Here is an 18771-nt window from a genome sequence, read left to right as displayed (position 1 = left end):
CTTGAGATATTCTGCAAAGAAGAAGAATGGGCAAAAATGTCACTCTCTAGATGTGCAAAGCTGGTAGAGACATCCCCAAAAAGACTTGCAGCTGTAATTGCAGTGAAAGGGGGTTCTACAAAGTATTGACTCAGGGGGGCGCCATACAAATGTACCCCCCACACTTTTCACATCGGGGCATCAGTGTACATCAGGCTGTGGCAGGAATCGGTCAGCGGCACCTATGTCTTCTCCTCCTCGCTTCCGCCGTGCATCTCCTCCCCTCTTCCTAGGTGTCCAATAAGTTCGCCTGTCCTTTCAGCTAATCAGGTGACGGGTATCAGATCTGCTTCCCGATTGGCCGGGAGAAGGATTACTGTTGCAACAGCGAACATTCATTATGCTGTTGCAACACACCTTGGTGGGCTCTGGATGCAATGCTCTGCACCCCCGAGCCCACCCTATTTTAAAGCCTATAAGAGCCTCTGGCTCTAATCAGGTGCTACAAAAAAAAAAAAAAACAACCCCAGCCCACCCCCGCCATAGGAATTCATGCGCCTGGCGTCCCGAAAGGGGCCAGGTGCATGGATAGGGAGGGCGGTGGGGCTGGATAGGGGAGGCGCCCACCTGACCTGGAATGTGTTTGGAGGTTTTTTTTTTTTTTTTTTTTTTATACTAAATAAATGAAAAAAGATAACAAAAATTTGGAAAAAGAAACAATATTTTTTACTTTCTGTTATAAAACATTTCCAATAAAAAAATGAAAAAAAAAAATATTTGGCCACAATGTATTCTGCTCCATGTTTTTGATTAAAAAAAAAATCCCAGTAAGTATATTGATTGATTCGTGTGAAAGTTTCTGGGTCTACAAACTATGGGATATATACTGGAATTTTTTTTTTTTTACTTACAATAGTAATGCCAGTGATCAGCGACTAATAATGGGGCTGTGATAGTGCGGCGAGCAATCTGACACTAACTGATGCTGGGGGGGGGACTGACTAACTGCCACTGACACTTTAAGGTTGAACTGGATGGACTTGTGTCTTTTTTCAACCTGACTAACTATGTAACTGAGCCCCGTCCTCTCCTCCCCTCTCTCCTGATTGGCCAACTGATCTTGATTGACAGCAGCTGGAGTCAATGGCGCCGCTGCTGTGTCTCAGCCAATCAGGTGGGAGAGTCCCGGATGGTCGAGGCACTTGTGGACATTGCTGGATAGAGATGGGGCTCAGGTAAGTATTAGGGTGGCTGCTCCACCCAGAAGGTTTTTTTTATAGCGGAGTTCCACCCATAAGTGGAACCTTCGTTTGCTTCCTCCCCTCCTCCGGTGTCACATTTGGCACCTTTCGGGGGGAGGGGGGGCGGGTACCTGTTTTTGACAGGTACCCGTCCCTCAGAAGTTCGGTCCCACTCCTCCTTCCCCCGCCGCCGCGCCAGTTAGAAAATGCAGTGCGCTTTGCGCATGCGCAGTGGGGAACCAGCCGTGGGGCCGAAAGGCTTCACTGCCGGTTCCCCTTATCGTGAATGACGGCGGCAGCACCCGAGAGCCGATCCGAAAATCAGATGGGGTGCCGACATTGTGGGAACCAGTGGCGGCTGGTGCTCAAAATTTTTGGGGGGGCGCAAACAAACCGAAAAAAAAAAAAACAAACACATCAACAGCAGCCACTGTGCCATCAAACGCAGCTACTGTGCCCATCAATTCCCGCCACTGTGCCATCAAACGCAGCTACTGTGCCCATCAATTCCCGCCACTGTGCCCATCAATTCCCGCCACTGTGCCCATCAAACGCAGCCACTGTGCCCATCAAACGCAGCCACTGTGCCCATCAAACGCAGCCACTGTGCCCATCAAACGCAGCCACTGTGCCATCAAACGCAGCTACTGTGCCCATCAATTCCCGCCACTGTGCCCATCAAACGCAGCCACTGTGCCCATCAAACGCAGCCACTGTGCCCATCAAACGCAGCTACTGTGCCCATCAATTCCCGCCACTGTGCCCATCAAACGCAGCCACTGTGCCCATCAAACGCAGCCACTGTGCCCATTAAACGCAGCCACTGTGCCCATTAAACTAAGTCACTGTGCTCATCAAACGCAGTCACTGTGCCCATCAAACGCACCCACTGTGCCCATCAACTGCTGCCACTGTGCCCATCAATTGCCGCTACTGTGCCCATCAATTGCTGCCAGTGTGCATCGCCCGGCACTTGCATGTCTCACAGCGGGTCAGCGGCGGTGTCCTGCACGCTCCTGGATGTCTTCTTCCGTCCTCTCTATCAGGCGTCCAATCACAGCGCCAGACGTTTCAGCCAATCAGGTGACAGGTAACAGACCCAAGCACCTGATTGGTTGGGAGGTGGTTCAGTGTTAGCCAAAGTGAATTCCTTCGCTTTGCTAACACACAGCAGAGTGAACAACGAACGCACAGCATGGCGCCCGCTCTTCACCTTTTTGAGCACCTATTAGAGCCTACAGCTCTAATCAGGTGCTTTCAAAAAACAACCCCCGCAGCTGTAATTTAGGTGCCCGGCGCCAGAAAAGGGGCCGGGCACCTTAATAGGGGGTGTCAGCGGCGACCATAGATAGAGTGGTGCCAGGAGAGGGGGGGGGGCGTTCCTGCGCCCTTTATGGATGCACCGCTACTGGTGGGAACCCTGGACAGGTGAGTGTCCTAATACTAAAAGTCGACAGCTTCAGCATTTGTAGCTGCTGACTTTTAATTTTTTTTCTTGGGGGGGGGGGGGGGTGAAACTCCTCTTTAATGCGTAGAATGCACCTTCTGCCTTTACAACCACTTTAAAAGCAACGGAAAAAAATATATATATATAAAAAAAAAAAAAATTTGTTTACTATGGCCTGGGAACAGGAAGTGACGTCAGATGTCGCTCCAGTCCTCCAAGGGCATAGAGATGAACGGCAGCCATCTTGGCCTCACTTGTCTCCATGCCCAGCTAACAGCCGCATCGGATCGTTCTCAGGCTTCACCGATCCATTAAGGTAAGCCCAGGAAAGACCGAGAAGTGGCGGGAAGGGGGACATCTCTCCCACCGCTTCTAAAAGTGATCCCGGGGTGAATCCACCTGAGGGACCACATTTATTTAAAAGGGAGGGCTGCCATAACCCCGGGAATTTAAAGTCGTTGTAAAGGCAGAAGGTGCATTCTATGCATTAAGATAAAAAGCCTTCTGTGTGCAGCCCCCCCTAATACTTACCTGAGCCCCCCTCTCTATCCAGCGATGTTGCAGGAGCGTCTCGGCTGCTTGGGACTCCCCTCCTCATTGGCTGAGACAGCAGCCTGCTGCCATTGGCTCCCGCTGCTGTCAATTAAAGTCAGTCAGCCAATGAGGAGAGAAAGGGGGTGGGGCAGGCCACGGCTCTGTGTCTGAATGGACACAGGGAGCTGTAGCCCCCCATAGCAAGCTGGTCACTGTGGGGGCAACCCCGGCAGGAGGGAGGGGGCCAGGAGAGCCAAAGAGGGACCCGAGAAGAGGAGGATCGGGGCCACTCCGTGCAAAACCATTACACAGGGCAGGTAAGTATGACACGTTTGTTATTTTTAAATCTGAGACTTTAATATCACTTTAACGTCAAAGTAATGATGTATTTTTACTATGGGCTGGTTCAGCAAGTGCTGTTTTTGGTTCAAATAAAAAGAAATAAAACCCTGTATGCAAGTATTTATTCTTTATCATTTTTACATTATTATTATTATTATTATTATTATCCACTTGACCTCAGGAAGATTTACCCCCCTCCATAACCAGGCCATTTTTAGCGATACAGAAACTGCGTTACTTTAACTGACAATTGCGCGGTCGTGCAACGCTGCACCCAAATAAAATGTTTTTATTATTTTTAACAGAAAGCGTTTTTTTTTAAAAGGTTTGCTCAGAGGCAATACAACTCATGGCAGTACAGAGAATAATATAAAAATATGAGAATAGTTACAAATGGCATAGTGGAAAATCGCGTGGACCCTATTCACTTATACCCAAATAAAATTATTTCCCCACAAATAGAGATTTCCTTTGGTGGTATTTGATCACCTCTGCGGTTTTAAATTTTTTTTTTGCGCTATAAACAAAAAAAGACAGACGATTTAAAAAAATAAAAAAACAAAAAAAACAATATTTTTTACTTTCTGCTTTAAAACATATCCAATAGAAAATGTAAAAGATTTAATTTCTTCATCAATTTAAATATGTATTCTGCTACAAGTTTTTGGTTAAAAAAAAAAAAAAAAAAAAAAAAACCCAATAAGTATTGAAAAAAAAAGACCGAATATTTTGAAAAAAAAAAAAACAATATTTTTTACTTTCTGCTATAAAACATAATCCAATAGAAAATGTAAAAGATTTAATTTCCTCATCAATTTAAATATGTATTCTTCTACATGTTTTTGGTTAAAAACAAAAAAAACCCAATAAGCATATATATTGACTCGTTTGCACAAAAGTTATCGCGTCTCCAAACCGATGCACCGAACAGAAATTTTGGTGCCGAAACGGAAAATTCAGGATGCACTTGGCTGAAACCGAAAACGGACAGTTTTAAAAAAGATATATATATATTTTAATACATAATTGTACTCAAAAATGAATAAAAATAGAATCTTAAAAAGACTAGCGACTTGTAAATGACGCATAAGCAACATGCCAAAACCTTGGTCACAAAGAGCAAAAACATCACAATACGGATGTTTCATCAATTTTCTCTTTCTGGCCAAGGTTCCCCCCCCCCCCCCAAAATGTGTGAGGGTGGGGGGAGTGGGTACCTGGCTTTGACAGGTACCCGCTCCCACTTCCTGGCTCAGTTTGCTGCAGCGATTTGAGGCGGAAGTTCTGCCCCCTCTGCCCCCCCCCCTCTTCCTTCCCCCACAGCCTTCTGGGACACATCACAGGTCCCAAAAGACTGCGTCCCATTCACAAAGCGCATCCACAAGGCTTCACTGTCAGTTTCCCTTAGTCAAGATGGTGGCGCCAGCATCCGATAGCCGATTAAAGAATGGGCTCGGGTGAGGACACCGCTGGACAGTGGGGCGGGGCAGGGAGGGTGGTCCGCCCCAGGTCCGGCGCCGCTTAGGGGTGTCAAGCCGGCGCCGCTTATTTAGCGGCTCTGCTTCCCTTTTCGAGCATAGGGAGCTTTGATCTCTATAGCAGCGGTCTCCGCAAAGATGGCGGCGGCCCGCGGAGGGGAAGTGATGCATATGGCGGCAGGGCAGTGCCCGCTGGAACGCCTTTCTGGACCCATTTCCTGGTCCCTGTGGTTGGCGTGCGTTCCACATTGCAGAACCATGCTTTTCTTCATGCTTTGCACCCCAGGGAACACCCTAGAAATGTTTAAATCCTGATTCTGAGCGCATCATACCACACATTCTTGTCCTGCAAACAAGCACCCCTGTGGTAAGCACAGCGATATTTCACTTGGATTATTGACAGATGGGGGTGTGTGTGTGGGGGGGGGGTTCCAGATATAGGATCCGCAAATGCTCTAAGTACGTCCCTGCTGCTGGATCCCTGGACAGATAAGTGTCCTAATATTAAAAATCAGCAGCTACAGTTTTTTGTAGCTGACGACTTTTAATTTTTTTGGGGGGGGGGGGGCTCTTCTTTAATAAATAGCCAGAGACCTTCACCAGTGACTGATAACGGTCATTAAACAAAGAAATCTGCAAGTCACACAGAACACGTTAATAATCCACCAATCCTCAAACAAGGAAGCACTGAGAACTCCAATTCGGAAATCAATAGCTTTGAGTGGTGGAAACGTTTGCTTGTTACCCTATTGCTCTTTCCAGTGATACAGACACCACAAAGCACAGCTTACGCTTTTCTTGTTTAACCACTTGCTGTCCTCGGGCAGTCTTTACATTTTTCACTCACATGTTAAAATCAACTTTTTTTTTTTTTTTTTTTGCTTGGAACAAACCCCAAACATCAGATATTTTCTGAAAAATATGTGCCTATTATGATGATGCGTCGAATAAGTAGATACCAAACATGTTCAGACTCAATACGCACATGAGAAAGGGCAACAGACTACAGCTCCTAACATTTTTTATAGGTAATGTTTGACTGTTCCCAACCCAGGCCAATATTGATATCTCTCTCCTAAAATGTAAAGAACCGCCAAACATTATAGATAAATATATATATAAAATTATTATAATAATTATAATAAATGGCGGTTGTGGCAATTCTTTATGTCACACAGCATTTGGGCAACGGTTTTTCAAAGGCAATTGTTTTAAAAACAATACACTTTAAAGGGTAAGTTCACCTTTACAGAAAAATCTGTAAGGGTGAACTTACACAGGACCCCCTCCCTAAAACCCCCCCACCCCAGTCACGCTGACTTGGACCAGGGCAATCTCCCGTTCTGAGCAGCCAGAGGGGGAAGGCAGAGGGGATGGGGGTCAGTAGTGCCCGGGAATCACTGCGGGCAGAGGGAGGGGAAAGGGAGAGGGGATGGGGGTCAGTAGTGCCCGGGAATCACTGCGGGCAGAGGGAGGGGAAAGGGAGAGGGGATGGGGGTCAGTAGTGCCCGGGAATCACTGCGGGCAGAGGGAGGGGAAAGGGAGAGGGGATTGGGGTCAGTAGAGCCTGGGAACCACTATGGGCAGAGGGAGGGGGAAGGGAGAGGGGATGGGGGTCAGTAGAGCCCAGGAATCACCACGGGCAGAGGGAGGGGGAAGGGAGAGGGGATGGGGGTCAGTAGAGCCTGGGAACCACTGCGGGCAGAGGGAGGGGGAAGGGAGAGGGGATGGGGGTCAGTAGAGCCCGGGAACCACTGCGGGCAGAGGGAGGGGGAAGGGAGAGGGGATGGGGGTCAGTAGAGCCCAGGAATCACCACGGGCAGAGGGAGGGGAAAGGGAGAGGGGATGGGGGTCAGTAGAGCCTGGGAACCACTGCGGGCAGAGGGAGGGGGAAGGGAGAGGGGATGGGGGTCAGTAGAGCCCGGGAACCACCACGGGCAGAGGGAGGGGGAAGGGAGAGGGGATGGGGGTCAGTAGAGCCCAGGAATCACCACGGGCAGAGGGAGGGGGAAGGGAGAGGGGATGGGGGTCAGTAGAGCCCGGGAACTACCACGGGCAGAGGGAGGGGGAAGGGAGAGGGGATGGGGGTCAGTAGAGCCCGGGAACTACTGCGGGCAGAGGGAGGGGGAAGGGAGAGGGGATGGGGGTCAGTAGTGCCCGGGAACAACTGCGGGCAGAGGGAGGGGGAAGGGAGAGGGGATGGGGGTCAGTAGAGCCCGGGAACCACTGCGGGCAGAGGGAGGGGGAAGAGAGGGGATGGGGGTCAGTAGAGCCCGGGAACCACTATGGGCAGGGGTAGGCCGAGGGGATGGGGGTCAGTAGAGCCTGGGAACCACCACAGGCAGAGGGAGGGGGAAGGGAGAGGGGATGGGGGTCAGTAGAGTCCGGGAACCACTGCGGGCAGAGGGAGGGGGAAGGGAGAGGGGATGGGGGTCAGTAGTGCCTGGGAATCACTGCGGGCAGAGGGAGGGGGAAGGGAGAGGGGATGGGGGTCAGTAGTGCCTGGGAATCACTGCGGGCAGAGGGAGGGGGAAGGGAGAGGGGATGGGGGTCAGTAGAGCCTGGGAACCCCCACAGGCAGAGGGAGGGGGAAGGGAGAGGGGATGGGGGTCAGTAGAGTCCGGGAACCACTGCGGGCAGAGGGAGGGGGAAGGGAGAGGGGATGGGGGTCAGTAGAGCCCAGGAATCACCACGGGCAGAGGGAGGGGGAAGGGAGAGGGGATGGGGGTCAGTAGAGCCTGGGAACCACTGCGGGCAGAGGGAGGGGGAAGGGAGAGGGGATGGGGGTCAGTAGAGCCCGGGAACCACTGCGGGCAGAGGGAGGGGGAAGGGAGAGGGGATGGGGGTCAGTAGAGCCCAGGAATCACCACGGGCAGAGGGAGGGGGAAGGGAGAGGGGATGGGGGTCAGTAGAGCCCGGGAACCACCACGGGCAGAGGGAGGGGGAAGGGAGAGGGGATGGGGGTCAGTAGAGCCTGGGAACCACTGCGGGCAGAGGGAGGGGGAAGGGAGAGGGGATGGGGGTCAGTAGAGCCCGGGAACCACTGCGGGCAGAGGGAGGGGGAAGGGAGAGGGGATGGGGGTCAGTAGAGCCTGGGAACCACTGCGGGCAGAGGGAGGGGGAAGGGAGAGGGGATGGGGGTCAGTAGAGCCCAGGAATCACCACGGGCAGAGGGAGGGGGAAGGGAGAGGGGATGGGGGTCAGTAGAGCCTGGGAACCACCACGGGCAGAGGGAGGGGGAAGGGAGAGGGGATGGGGGTCAGTAGAGCCCGGGAACCACCACGGGCAGAGGGAGGGGGAAGGGAGAGGGGATGGGGGTCAGTAGAGCCTGGGAACCACTGCGGGCAGAGGGAGGGGGAAGGGAGAGGGGATGGGGGTCAGTAGAGCCCGGGAACCACCACGGGCAGAGGGAGGGGGAAGGGAGAGGGGATGGGGGTCAGTAGAGCCTGGGAACCACTGCGGGCAGAGGGAGGGGGAAGGGAGAGGGGATGGGGGTCAGTAGAGCCCGGGAACCACTGCGGGCAGAGGGAGGGGGAAGGGAGAGGGGATGGGGGTCAGTAGAGCCCAGGAATCACCACGGGCAGAGGGAGGGGAAAGGGAGAGGGGATGGGGGTCAGTAGAGCCTGGGAACCACTGCGGGCAGAGGGAGGGGGAAGGGAGAGGGGATGGGGGTCAGTAGAGCCCGGGAACCACCACGGGCAGAGGGAGGGGGAAGGGAGAGGGGATGGGGGTCAGTAGAGCCCAGGAATCACCACGGGCAGAGGGAGGGGGAAGGGAGAGGGGATGGGGGTCAGTAGAGCCCGGGAACTACTGCGGGCAGAGGGAGGGGGAAGGGAGAGGGGATGGGGGTCAGTAGTGCCCGGGAACAACTGCGGGCAGAGGGAGGGGGAAGGGAGAGGGGATGGGGGTCAGTAGAGCCCGGGAACCACTGCGGGCAGAGGGAGGGGGAAGAGAGGGGATGGGGGTCAGTAGAGCCCGGGAACCACTATGGGCAGGGGTAGGCCGAGGGGATGGGGGTCAGTAGAGCCTGGGAACCACCACAGGCAGAGGGAGGGGGAAGGGAGAGGGGATGGGGGTCAGTAGAGTCCGGGAACCACTGCGGGCAGAGGGAGGGGGAAGGGAGAGGGGATGGGGGTCAGTAGTGCCTGGGAATCACTGCGGGCAGAGGGAGGGGGAAGGGAGAGGGGATGGGGGTCAGTAGTGCCTGGGAATCACTGCGGGCAGAGGGAGGGGGAAGGGAGAGGGGATGGGGGTCAGTAGAGCCTGGGAACCCCCACAGGCAGAGGGAGGGGGAAGGGAGAGGGGATGGGGGTCAGTAGAGTCCGGGAACCACTGCGGGCAGAGGGAGGGGGAAGGGAGAGGGGATGGGGGTCAGTAGAGCCCAGGAATCACCACGGGCAGAGGGAGGGGGAAGGGAGAGGGGATGGGGGTCAGTAGAGCCTGGGAACCACTGCGGGCAGAGGGAGGGGGAAGGGAGAGGGGATGGGGGTCAGTAGAGCCCGGGAACCACTGCGGGCAGAGGGAGGGGGAAGGGAGAGGGGATGGGGGTCAGTAGAGCCCAGGAATCACCACGGGCAGAGAGAGGGGGAAGGGAGAGGGGATGGGGGTCAGTAGAGCCCGGGAACCACCACGGGCAGAGGGAGGGGGAAGGGAGAGGGGATGGGGGTCAGTAGAGCCTGGGAACCACTGCGGGCAGAGGGAGGGGGAAGGGAGAGGGGATGGGGGTCAGTAGAGCCCGGGAACCACTGCGGGCAGAGGGAGGGGGAAGGGAGAGGGGATGGGGGTCAGTAGAGCCTGGGAACCACTGCGGGCAGAGGGAGGGGGAAGGGAGAGGGGATGGGGGTCAGTAGAGCCCAGGAATCACCACGGGCAGAGGGAGGGGGAAGGGAGAGGGGATGGGGGTCAGTAGAGCCTGGGAACCACCACGGGCAGAGGGAGGGGGAAGGGAGAGGGGATGGGGGTCAGTAGAGCCCGGGAACCACCACGGGCAGAGGGAGGGGGAAGGGAGAGGGGATGGGGGTCAGTAGAGCCTGGGAACCACTGCGGGCAGAGGGAGGGGGAAGGGAGAGGGGATGGGGGTCAGTAGAGCCCGGGAACCACCACGGGCAGAGGGAGGGGGAAGGGAGAGGGGATGGGGGTCAGTAGAGCCCGGGAACCACTGCGGGCAGAGGGAGGGGGAAGGGAGAGGGGATGGGGGTCAGTAGAGCCCGGGAACCACCACGGGCAGAGGGAGGGGGAAGGGAGAGGGGATGGGGGTCAGTAGAGCCCGGGAACTACTGTGGGCAGAGGGAGGGGGAAGGGAGAGGGGATGGGGGTCAGTAGAGCCCAGGAATCACCACGGGCAGAGGGAGGGGGAAGGGAGAGGGGATGGGGGTCAGTAGAGCCTGGGAACCACTGCGGGCAGAGGGAGGGGGAAGGGAGAGGGGATGGGGGTCAGTAGAGCCCGGGAACCACCACGGGCAGAGGGAGGGGGAAGGGAGAGGGGATGGGGGTCAGTAGAGCCCGGGAACTACTGCGGGCAGAGGGAGGGGGAAGGGAGAGGGGATGGGGGTCAGTAGTGCCCGGGAACAACTGCGGGCAGAGGGAGGGGGAAGGGAGAGGGGATGGGGGTCAGTAGAGCCCGGGAACCACTGCGGGCAGAGGGAGGGGGAAGAGAGGGGATGGGGGTCAGTAGAGCCCGGGAACCACTATGGGCAGGGGTAGGCCGAGGGGATGGGGGTCAGTAGAGCCTGGGAACCACCACAAGCAGAGGGAGGGGGAAGGGAGAGGGGATGGGGGTCAGTAGAGTCCGGGAACCACTGCGGGCAGAGGGAGGGGGAAGGGAGAGGGGATGGGGGTCAGTAGTGCCTGGGAATCACTGCGGGCAGAGGGAGGGGGAAGGGAGAGGGGATGGGGGTCAGTAGAGCCTGGGAACCCCCACAGGCAGAGGGAGGGGGAAGGGAGAGGGGATGGGGGTCAGTAGAGTCCGGGAACCACTGCGGGCAGAGGGAGGGGGAAGGGAGAGGGGATGGGGGTCAGTAGTGCCTGGGAATCACTGCGGGCAGAGGGAGGGGGAAGGGAGAGGGGATGGGGGTCAGTAGAGCCTGGGAACCCCCACAGGCAGAGGGAGGGGGAAGGGAGAGGGGATGGGGGTCAGTAGAGTCCGGGAACCACTGCGGGCAGAGGGAGGGGGAAGGGAGAGGAAATGGGGGTCAGTAGAGCCCAGGAATCACCACGGGCAGCGGGAGGGGGAAGGGAGAGGGGATGGGGATCAGTAGAGCCCGGGAACCACTGCGGGCAGAGGGATGGGGAAGGGAGAGGGGATGAAGGTCAGTAGAGCCCGGGAACCACCACGGGCAGAGGGAGGGGGAAGGGAGAGGGGATGGGGGTCAGTAGAGCCCGGGAACCACTGTGGGCAGAGGGAGGGGGAAGGGAGAGGGGATGGGGATCAGTAGAGCCCGGGAACCACTGCGGGCAGAGGGAGGGGGAAGGGAGAGGAAATGGGGGTCAGTAGAGCCCAGGAATCACCACGGGCAGAGGGAGGGGGAAGGGAGAGGGGATGGGGGTCAGTAGAGCCCGGGAACCACTGCGGGCAGAGGGATGGGGAAGGGAGAGGGGATGAAGGTCAGTAGAGCCCGGGAACCACCACGGGCAGAGGGAGGGGGAAGGGAGAGGGGATGGGGGTCAGTAGAGCCCGGGAACCACTGCGGGCAGAGGGAGGGGGAAGGGAGAGGGGATGGGGGTCAGTAGTGCCCGGGAACCACTGCGGGCAGAGGGAGGGGGAAGGGAGAGGGGATGGGGGTCAGTAGTGCCCGGGAACCACTGCGGGCAGAGGGAGGGGGAAGGGAGAGGGGATGGGGGTCAGTAGTGCCCGGGAACAACAGCGGGCAGAGGGAGGGGGAAGGGAGAGGGGATGGGGGTCAGTAGAGCCTGGGAACCACTGCGGGCAGAGGGAGGGGGAAGGGAGAGGGGATGGGGGTCAGTAGTGCCCGGGAACCACTGCGGGCAGAGGGAGGGGGAAGGGAGAGGGGATGGGGGTCAGTAGTGCCCGGGAACCACTGCGGGCAGAGGGAGGGGGAAGGGAGAGGGGATGGGGGTCAGTAGTGCCCGGGAACCACTGCGGGCAGAGGGAGGGGGAAGGGAGAGGGGGATGGGGGTCAGTAGTGCCCGGGAACCACTGCGGGCAGAGGGAGGGGAAGGGAGAGGGGGATGGGGGTCAGTAGAGCCCGGGAACCACTATGGGCAGGGGAAGGCAGAGGGGATGGGGGTCAGTAGAGCCTGGGAACCACTGCGGGCAGAGGGAGGGGGAAGGGAGAGGGGATGGGGGTCAGTAGAGCCCGGGAACCACTGCGGGCAGAGGGAGGGGGAAGGGAGAGGGGATGGGGGTCAGTAGAGCCCGGGAATCACCACGGGCAGCGGCAGGGGAAAGGAGAGGGGATAGGGGTCAGTAGTGCCCAGGAATCACCACGGGCAGCGGCAGGGGAAAGGAGAGGGGATGGGGGTCAGTAGTGCCCAGGAATCACTGCGGGCAGACGTAGGGGGAAGGGAGAGGGGATGGGGGTCAGTAGAGCCCGGGAACCACTGCGGGCAGAGGGAGGGGGAAGGGAGAGGGGATGGGGGTCAGTAGAGCCTGGGAACCACTGCGGGCAGAGGGAGGGGGAAGGGATGGGATGGGGGTCAGTAGTGCCTGGGAACCACTGCGGGCAGAGGGAGGGGGAAGGGAGGGGATGGGGATCAGTAGAGTCCGGGAAACACTGTGGGCAGAGGGAGGGGGAAGGGAGAGGTGGGGGACAATACCTTCTTTGGTACCATAAAAGTGATCGCTGTAGAGCCACCCAGATCACTATCACTCGCCACTTCCCATCCGTGCCAATTCTGGCATTTCTCTCCTACATGTAAAAATCATAATTTTTTTTGCTAAAAACAAATTACTCAGAACCCCCAAACATATATTTTTTTTAGCAAAGACCTTAGAGAATAAAATGGCGGTTGATGCAATTTTTTATTTGTCACTTTGTGCAGCAATTATTTAAAATACACTTTAAAGAAATTTTAATGGAAAAAAAAAAAAAAAAACGAACACCATAGATAACCCAATTTTTTGGGGGGAAAAATATAAAAGATGATGTCACGCCGAGTAAATAGATACCCAACATGTCCCGCTTTTGAACTGCGCACGCTCATGGAATGGCACAAAACTACAGCACTTAAAAATCTCCATAGAGAACGCTTTAAAAAATTTTTTTACATGTTACCTGTAATACCTCACATGTGTGGTCCGAACGTCGTTGACATGTGTGGGCGCGGCTTACGTATACATTTGCTTCTGAGGAGACGGGGGGGGGGTGTGCTTTTTAAAAAAAAATTATTATTATTAATTTTTTTATTTTTTCATTTATTTTTTTTGCACCGTCTCTTTTCATTTTGTTTGTTTGTTTTTTTTACTTTATCAAATGTGAACATCTCCTGTAATAGAAATAAGGGATGGCAGGTCCTCTTTATGGAGAGATCTGGGGTCTATAAGAACTCTCAGATATCTCTTTTAACCTGGAGATCAAAAAAATTTGACAAAAAGAAAAAAAAACAAAAAAAAAAACATTAATCTCTGCTTCCTAGGGAGAAAAAAAACTGGCGGTGTTTACATCTGCCAGCGTCGAAAGTGACGTCATGACGTCGATTCTGGCCTCCCGGGATCATAGAGATGCACACCTCCCAACTTTTTGAGATGGGAATGAGGGACGCCTATCAGGAAAAGTATGCAGGCATAGGACACGCCCCCTGTCACTCCCCCTTAAAAGGAGAATTGTACAAAAAAAACAAGATTGGTTAAACCCACAAGTGCTTTTTTTTTTTTTACCACTACAGACCCCGGTGACAGATTTATACCATCAAATCTCCAGAAGGGGAGCTATGAGCTAAATTTGAGTTCTATTTATCACATCATTCAAATAGATGCAATGTTTCTCAACTCCAGTCCTCAGGTACCCACAACTGGTCATGTTTTCAGGATTTCCCTCAGGTGAAACGGCTGTGGTAATTACTAAGGCAGTGAAAACTGATCAAATCACCTGTGAAAATCAATGGGAAGCCTGAAAACATGACCTGTTTGGGGGGGTACTTTAGGACTGGAGTTAAGAATCATTGAAATAGAGGGGAAAAAAAGAATAGAAAGAAAAAAAAAAAAGACAACATGACACTAAGCCCCCTGCGATATTTAGAGGCTATTTCCAGCGCTAAAACGCCAGAAAACCGCCTCAGTGTGAAAGGGGGTCTGTAAGTTAGAAGTAGGGACTACAGGTACCAGGGTGCCTTGCCGAGGGTCTCTAACTTACGCCTGTGTTGGTAAATGTGTGCAGAAAAACCCCTGTTTTTAACGCTTACTGTTAGACAGGATCATTTGGTTGGTCGCAGGTAAGTAGAGCTTGGAATTTTCCTTTCCTTGGCCTTATTTTGACAGCGTAATTTCAGCTCCCCCCTGTTTTCTGAAAGCTCAGACAAACTGTATAAATTCTGGACTTTGAACAGATGTAGAGAAGATTTTAAATAAACAGGTACAAACTTATGTTGTTTCATCTTTTGTGTATGACCTGAGGCCGGTCTTTTGGGTACAATGGAAGGGTTTACACCCATTGGGTGTGACGGCCAGCTCTAGGAAGGGTTCTGGTCATCCCAAACGTCTTCCATTTAAGGATTATGGAGGCCACTGCGCTCTTAGGAACCTTAAGTGCAGCAGAAATTTTTTTTGTAACCTTGGCCAGATCTGTGCCTTGCCACAATTCTGTCTCTGAGCTCTTCAGGCAGTTCCTTTGACCTCATGATTCTCATTTGCTCTGACATGCACTGTGAGCTGTAAGGTCTTATATAGACAGGTGTGTGGCTTTCCTAATCAAGTCCAATCATTATAATCAAACACAGCTGGACTCAAATGAAGGTGTAGAACCATCTCAAGGATGACCAGAAGAAATGGACAGCATCTGAGTTATATATATGAGTGTCACAGCAAAGGGTCTGAATACTTAGGATCATGTGATATTTCAGTTTTTCTTTTTTAATAAATCTGCAAAAATGTCAACAATTCTGTGTTTTTCTGTCAATATGGGGTGCTGTGTGTACAATATGAGGTGCTGTGTGTACAATATGGGGGGCTGTGTGTACAATATGGGGTGCTGTGTGTACAATATGGGGTGCTGTGTGTACAATATGGGGTGCTGTGTGTACAATATGGGGTGCTGTGTGTATAATATGGGGTGCTGTGTGTACAATATGGGGGGCTGTGTGTACAATATGGGGTGCTGTGTGTACAATATGGGGGGGCTGTGTGTACAATATGGGGTGCTGTGTGTACAATATGGGGGGGCTGTGTGTACAATATGGGGGGCTGTGTGTACAATATGGGGGGCTGTGTGTACATTAATGAGAGAAAAAAAATGCACTTAAATGATTTTAAGGGGGTCTGAATACTTTCCGTCCCTACTGTATATGTGTATATATATATATATGTGTGTATATATATATATATATATATATATATATGTGTGTATATATATATATATATGTGTGTATATATATATACATATATATACATATATATATACATATATATATATATACATATATATATATATATATATATATATATATATATATATATATATATACATATATATATATATATATACATATATATATACATATACATATATATATATATATATATATATATATATATATATATATATATATATATATATATATATATATATACATATATATATATACACACACACACACGCACACTACGTCAGCTTTGCACACCCAAAAGTATATTGCGTTTTCAGATGCATTCCGCTGCATTTTTTTTTTTTTTTTCTGCGTTTCCAAGGAATGGGCTGTTATACCAGCGCAAACACGGCAACGCAGGGACCAACAATAGCGTGAATCTGCCTCAAATCCCCCCCCCCCATTGATTATATAAACTGCATGAGAAATCAATAATGTACAAATTACACAAAAGGGAGGGGTCATAAAACGTTCGTTGTACGAACGCCAGAAAACATTCTGTCACCAATAGATGAACTCCTGTATCGGCAGCCCCCTCTGGTGGCCAAAATGTGGTATAGTTTACTGTGAGAAAACATTCTGCATTTCAGCCACTAGATGGCGCCGGTGACACAGGAGTTCATCTCTATTGGAAAACATTCTGTGGAATTTTGTTCAGTTTTTTTTACACAATTTCTGACCTTTTCGTTCAACGAATGTTCCTATAGACAGACCCCGGATTAATCGTCTTCTACAGAAGATGCACGAATTAAACATTTCATTATTAAATCAAAGTGAGAAAAAGACTTACAGATAGCGGCTATGCTACAGGAACCAGTTCATCCCGACACGGCTGTCTGTTGTGAATAAAGAGATAACTGTAAGTGTATGGCTATGAAACGAATGTCTGGATCTGAGCCAATCACAGACCGCCTAGAACAATGTCCCCCCGAAGCTTGGGTGAATGGTATTAGAGTCTCTGGGGTACACAGAATCAAAAAAAGAAGAATTAGGGATGAAGTCTAATAAAGAAAATGATGGGGATACAGCACCGGTCACATATCTTACCTGTGATGAAGGCTGGGGGGCATCGTTCCTCCTCACCTCTCCTCTATTCACAAGACTCTCTGTAAAAATGCAAGGCGTTCTGTGAATGGATGAGGGGAGATTTTGTCCTTCACCCCCTCCTCCTCTCCCCTCATCCATTCACAGGACGCCTTACATTTTTACAGAGTTTTGTGAATGGACATGGAGGAAAGATCGATCAGCATGGGGGGGTCAGATCCCTCGCCGTCACAGCTACTGCTTTTAACCACCAGAAGATCACCGATGTGAGTAGATCCGGCTTCACTAAAGAGGGGGAGGGGGGATATTCACAGTAACCAACAGGACATAGAAATCATTATAGAAAAATTAGGTGATGGCCTGGTGCTGTATCCCCCCCCCCCCCCGCCACCAGAAACAAAAAAGTTAAGAGACGTCAGTTTTAACTTCTATGTTGTGATGTCAGCAGCCCCATTAGACTCAGATTTATCCCTCAAGTGACACTCTATGGCACTGGTTCTAAACCACCGAGCACAGGCCCCCACTGCCGGACCAGGGCCTTCCCTATTCCTGGGCCTCCAGCCAGATGCAGATACCCCAACATCCTCCCACAGTGCCCCCGACCTCCAACAGGATCCCACAGTGCCCCCCAGCCTTCAACAGGATCCCACAGTGCCCCCCAGCCTTCAACAGGATCCCACAGTGCCCCCGACCTCCAACAGGATCCCACAGTGCCCCCCAGCCTTCAACAGGATCCCACAGTGCCCCCGACCTCCAACAGGATCCCACAGTGCCCCCCAGCCTTCAACAGGATCCCACAGTGCCCCCAGCCTCCAACAGGATCCCACAGTGCCCCCCAGCCTCCCAACAGGATCCCACAGTGCCCCCCAGCCTCCCAACAGGATCCCATAGTGCCCCCCAGCCTCCCAACAGGATCCCACAGTGCCCCCAGCCTCCAACAGGATCCCACAGTGCCCCCCAGCCTCCCAACAGGATCCCACAGTGCCCCCCAGCCTCTCAACAGGATCCCATAGTGCCCCCAGCCTCCCAACAGGATCCCATAGTGCCCCCCAGCCTCCCAACAGGATCCCATAGTGCCCCCCAGCCTCCCAACAGGATGCCACAGTGCCCCCAGCCTTCCAACAGGATCCCATAGTGCCCCCCAGCCTCCCAACAGGATCCCACAGTGCCCCCAGCCTTCCAACAGGATCCCATAGTGCCCCCCCAGCCTTCCAACAGGATCCCATAGTGCCCCCCAGCCTTCAACAGGATCCCACAGTGCCCCCAGCCTTCCAACAGGATCCCATAGTGCCCCCAGCCTCCCAACAGGATCCCATAGTGCCCCCCAGCCTTCCAACAGGATCCAACAGTGACCCCCAGCCTTCAACAGGATCCCATAGTGCCCCCGGCCTTCAACAGGATCCCACAGTGCCCCCCAGCCTTCCAGCAGGATCCCACAGTGCCCCCCAGCCTTCAACAGGATCCCACAGTGCCCCCCAGCCTTCAACAGGATCCCACAGTGCCCCCGACCTCCAACAGGATCCCACAGTGCCCCCCAGCCTTCCAACAGGATCCCACAGTGCCCCCCAGCCTCCAACAGGATGCCATAGTGCCCCCAGCCTCCCAACAGGATCCCACAGTGCCCCCGACCTCCAACAGGATCCCACAGTGCCCCCCAGCCTTCCAACAGGATCCCACAGTGCCCCCAGCCTCCAACAGGATCCCACAGTGCCCCCCCGCCTTCCAATAGGATCCCACAGTGCCCACCCCCCGCCTTCCAACAGGATCCCACAGTGCCCCCACCCCCCCCGCCTTCCAACAGGATCCCACAGTGCCCGCCCCCCCCCTTCCAACAGGATCCCACAGTGCCCCGAGCCTCCAACAGGATCCCACAGTGCCCCCCCGCCTTCCAATAGGATCCCACAGTGCCCACCCCCCGCCTTCCAACAGGATCCCACAGTGCCCCCCCCCCGCCTTCCAACAGGATCCCACAGTGCCCCCCCCCCGCCTTCCAACAGGATTCCACAGTGCCCCCAGCCTCCAAACAGGATCCCACAGTGCCCCCCAGCCTTCTGCAAAGCTGCCAGCCCTCAGCCTCCATAGCGCCCCTCCAACCACCCACAGTGCCCCTCAGGAAGCTGCAAAGCCTCCAGCAGGGTCCCATATTGCCCTCAACCTCCTACAGTGC

General features: G+C 53.6%; 1 long non-coding RNA gene across 1 annotated transcript in view; it reads right to left on the bottom strand.

Moving 5' to 3' along the window:
• Nucleotides 1-18771, bottom strand: part of LOC141105215 (uncharacterized) — a 97408-nt gene that overhangs the window by 74468 nt on the left and 4169 nt on the right. Inside the window, exon 2 of the long non-coding RNA XR_012235542.1 lies at nucleotides 16351-16396. This is a non-coding gene — a long non-coding RNA (uncharacterized lncRNA). The remainder of the gene's footprint in view (nucleotides 1-16350; nucleotides 16397-18771) is intronic.

The sequence above is a fragment of the Aquarana catesbeiana genome, linkage group LG08 (assembly GCF_042186555.1).
Source record: "Aquarana catesbeiana isolate 2022-GZ linkage group LG08, ASM4218655v1, whole genome shotgun sequence".
NCBI lineage: Eukaryota > Metazoa > Chordata > Amphibia > Anura > Ranidae > Aquarana > Aquarana catesbeiana.
The sequence above is the reverse complement of the archived record's forward strand: the minus strand, read 5'-3'. Positions and strand labels throughout refer to the sequence as shown.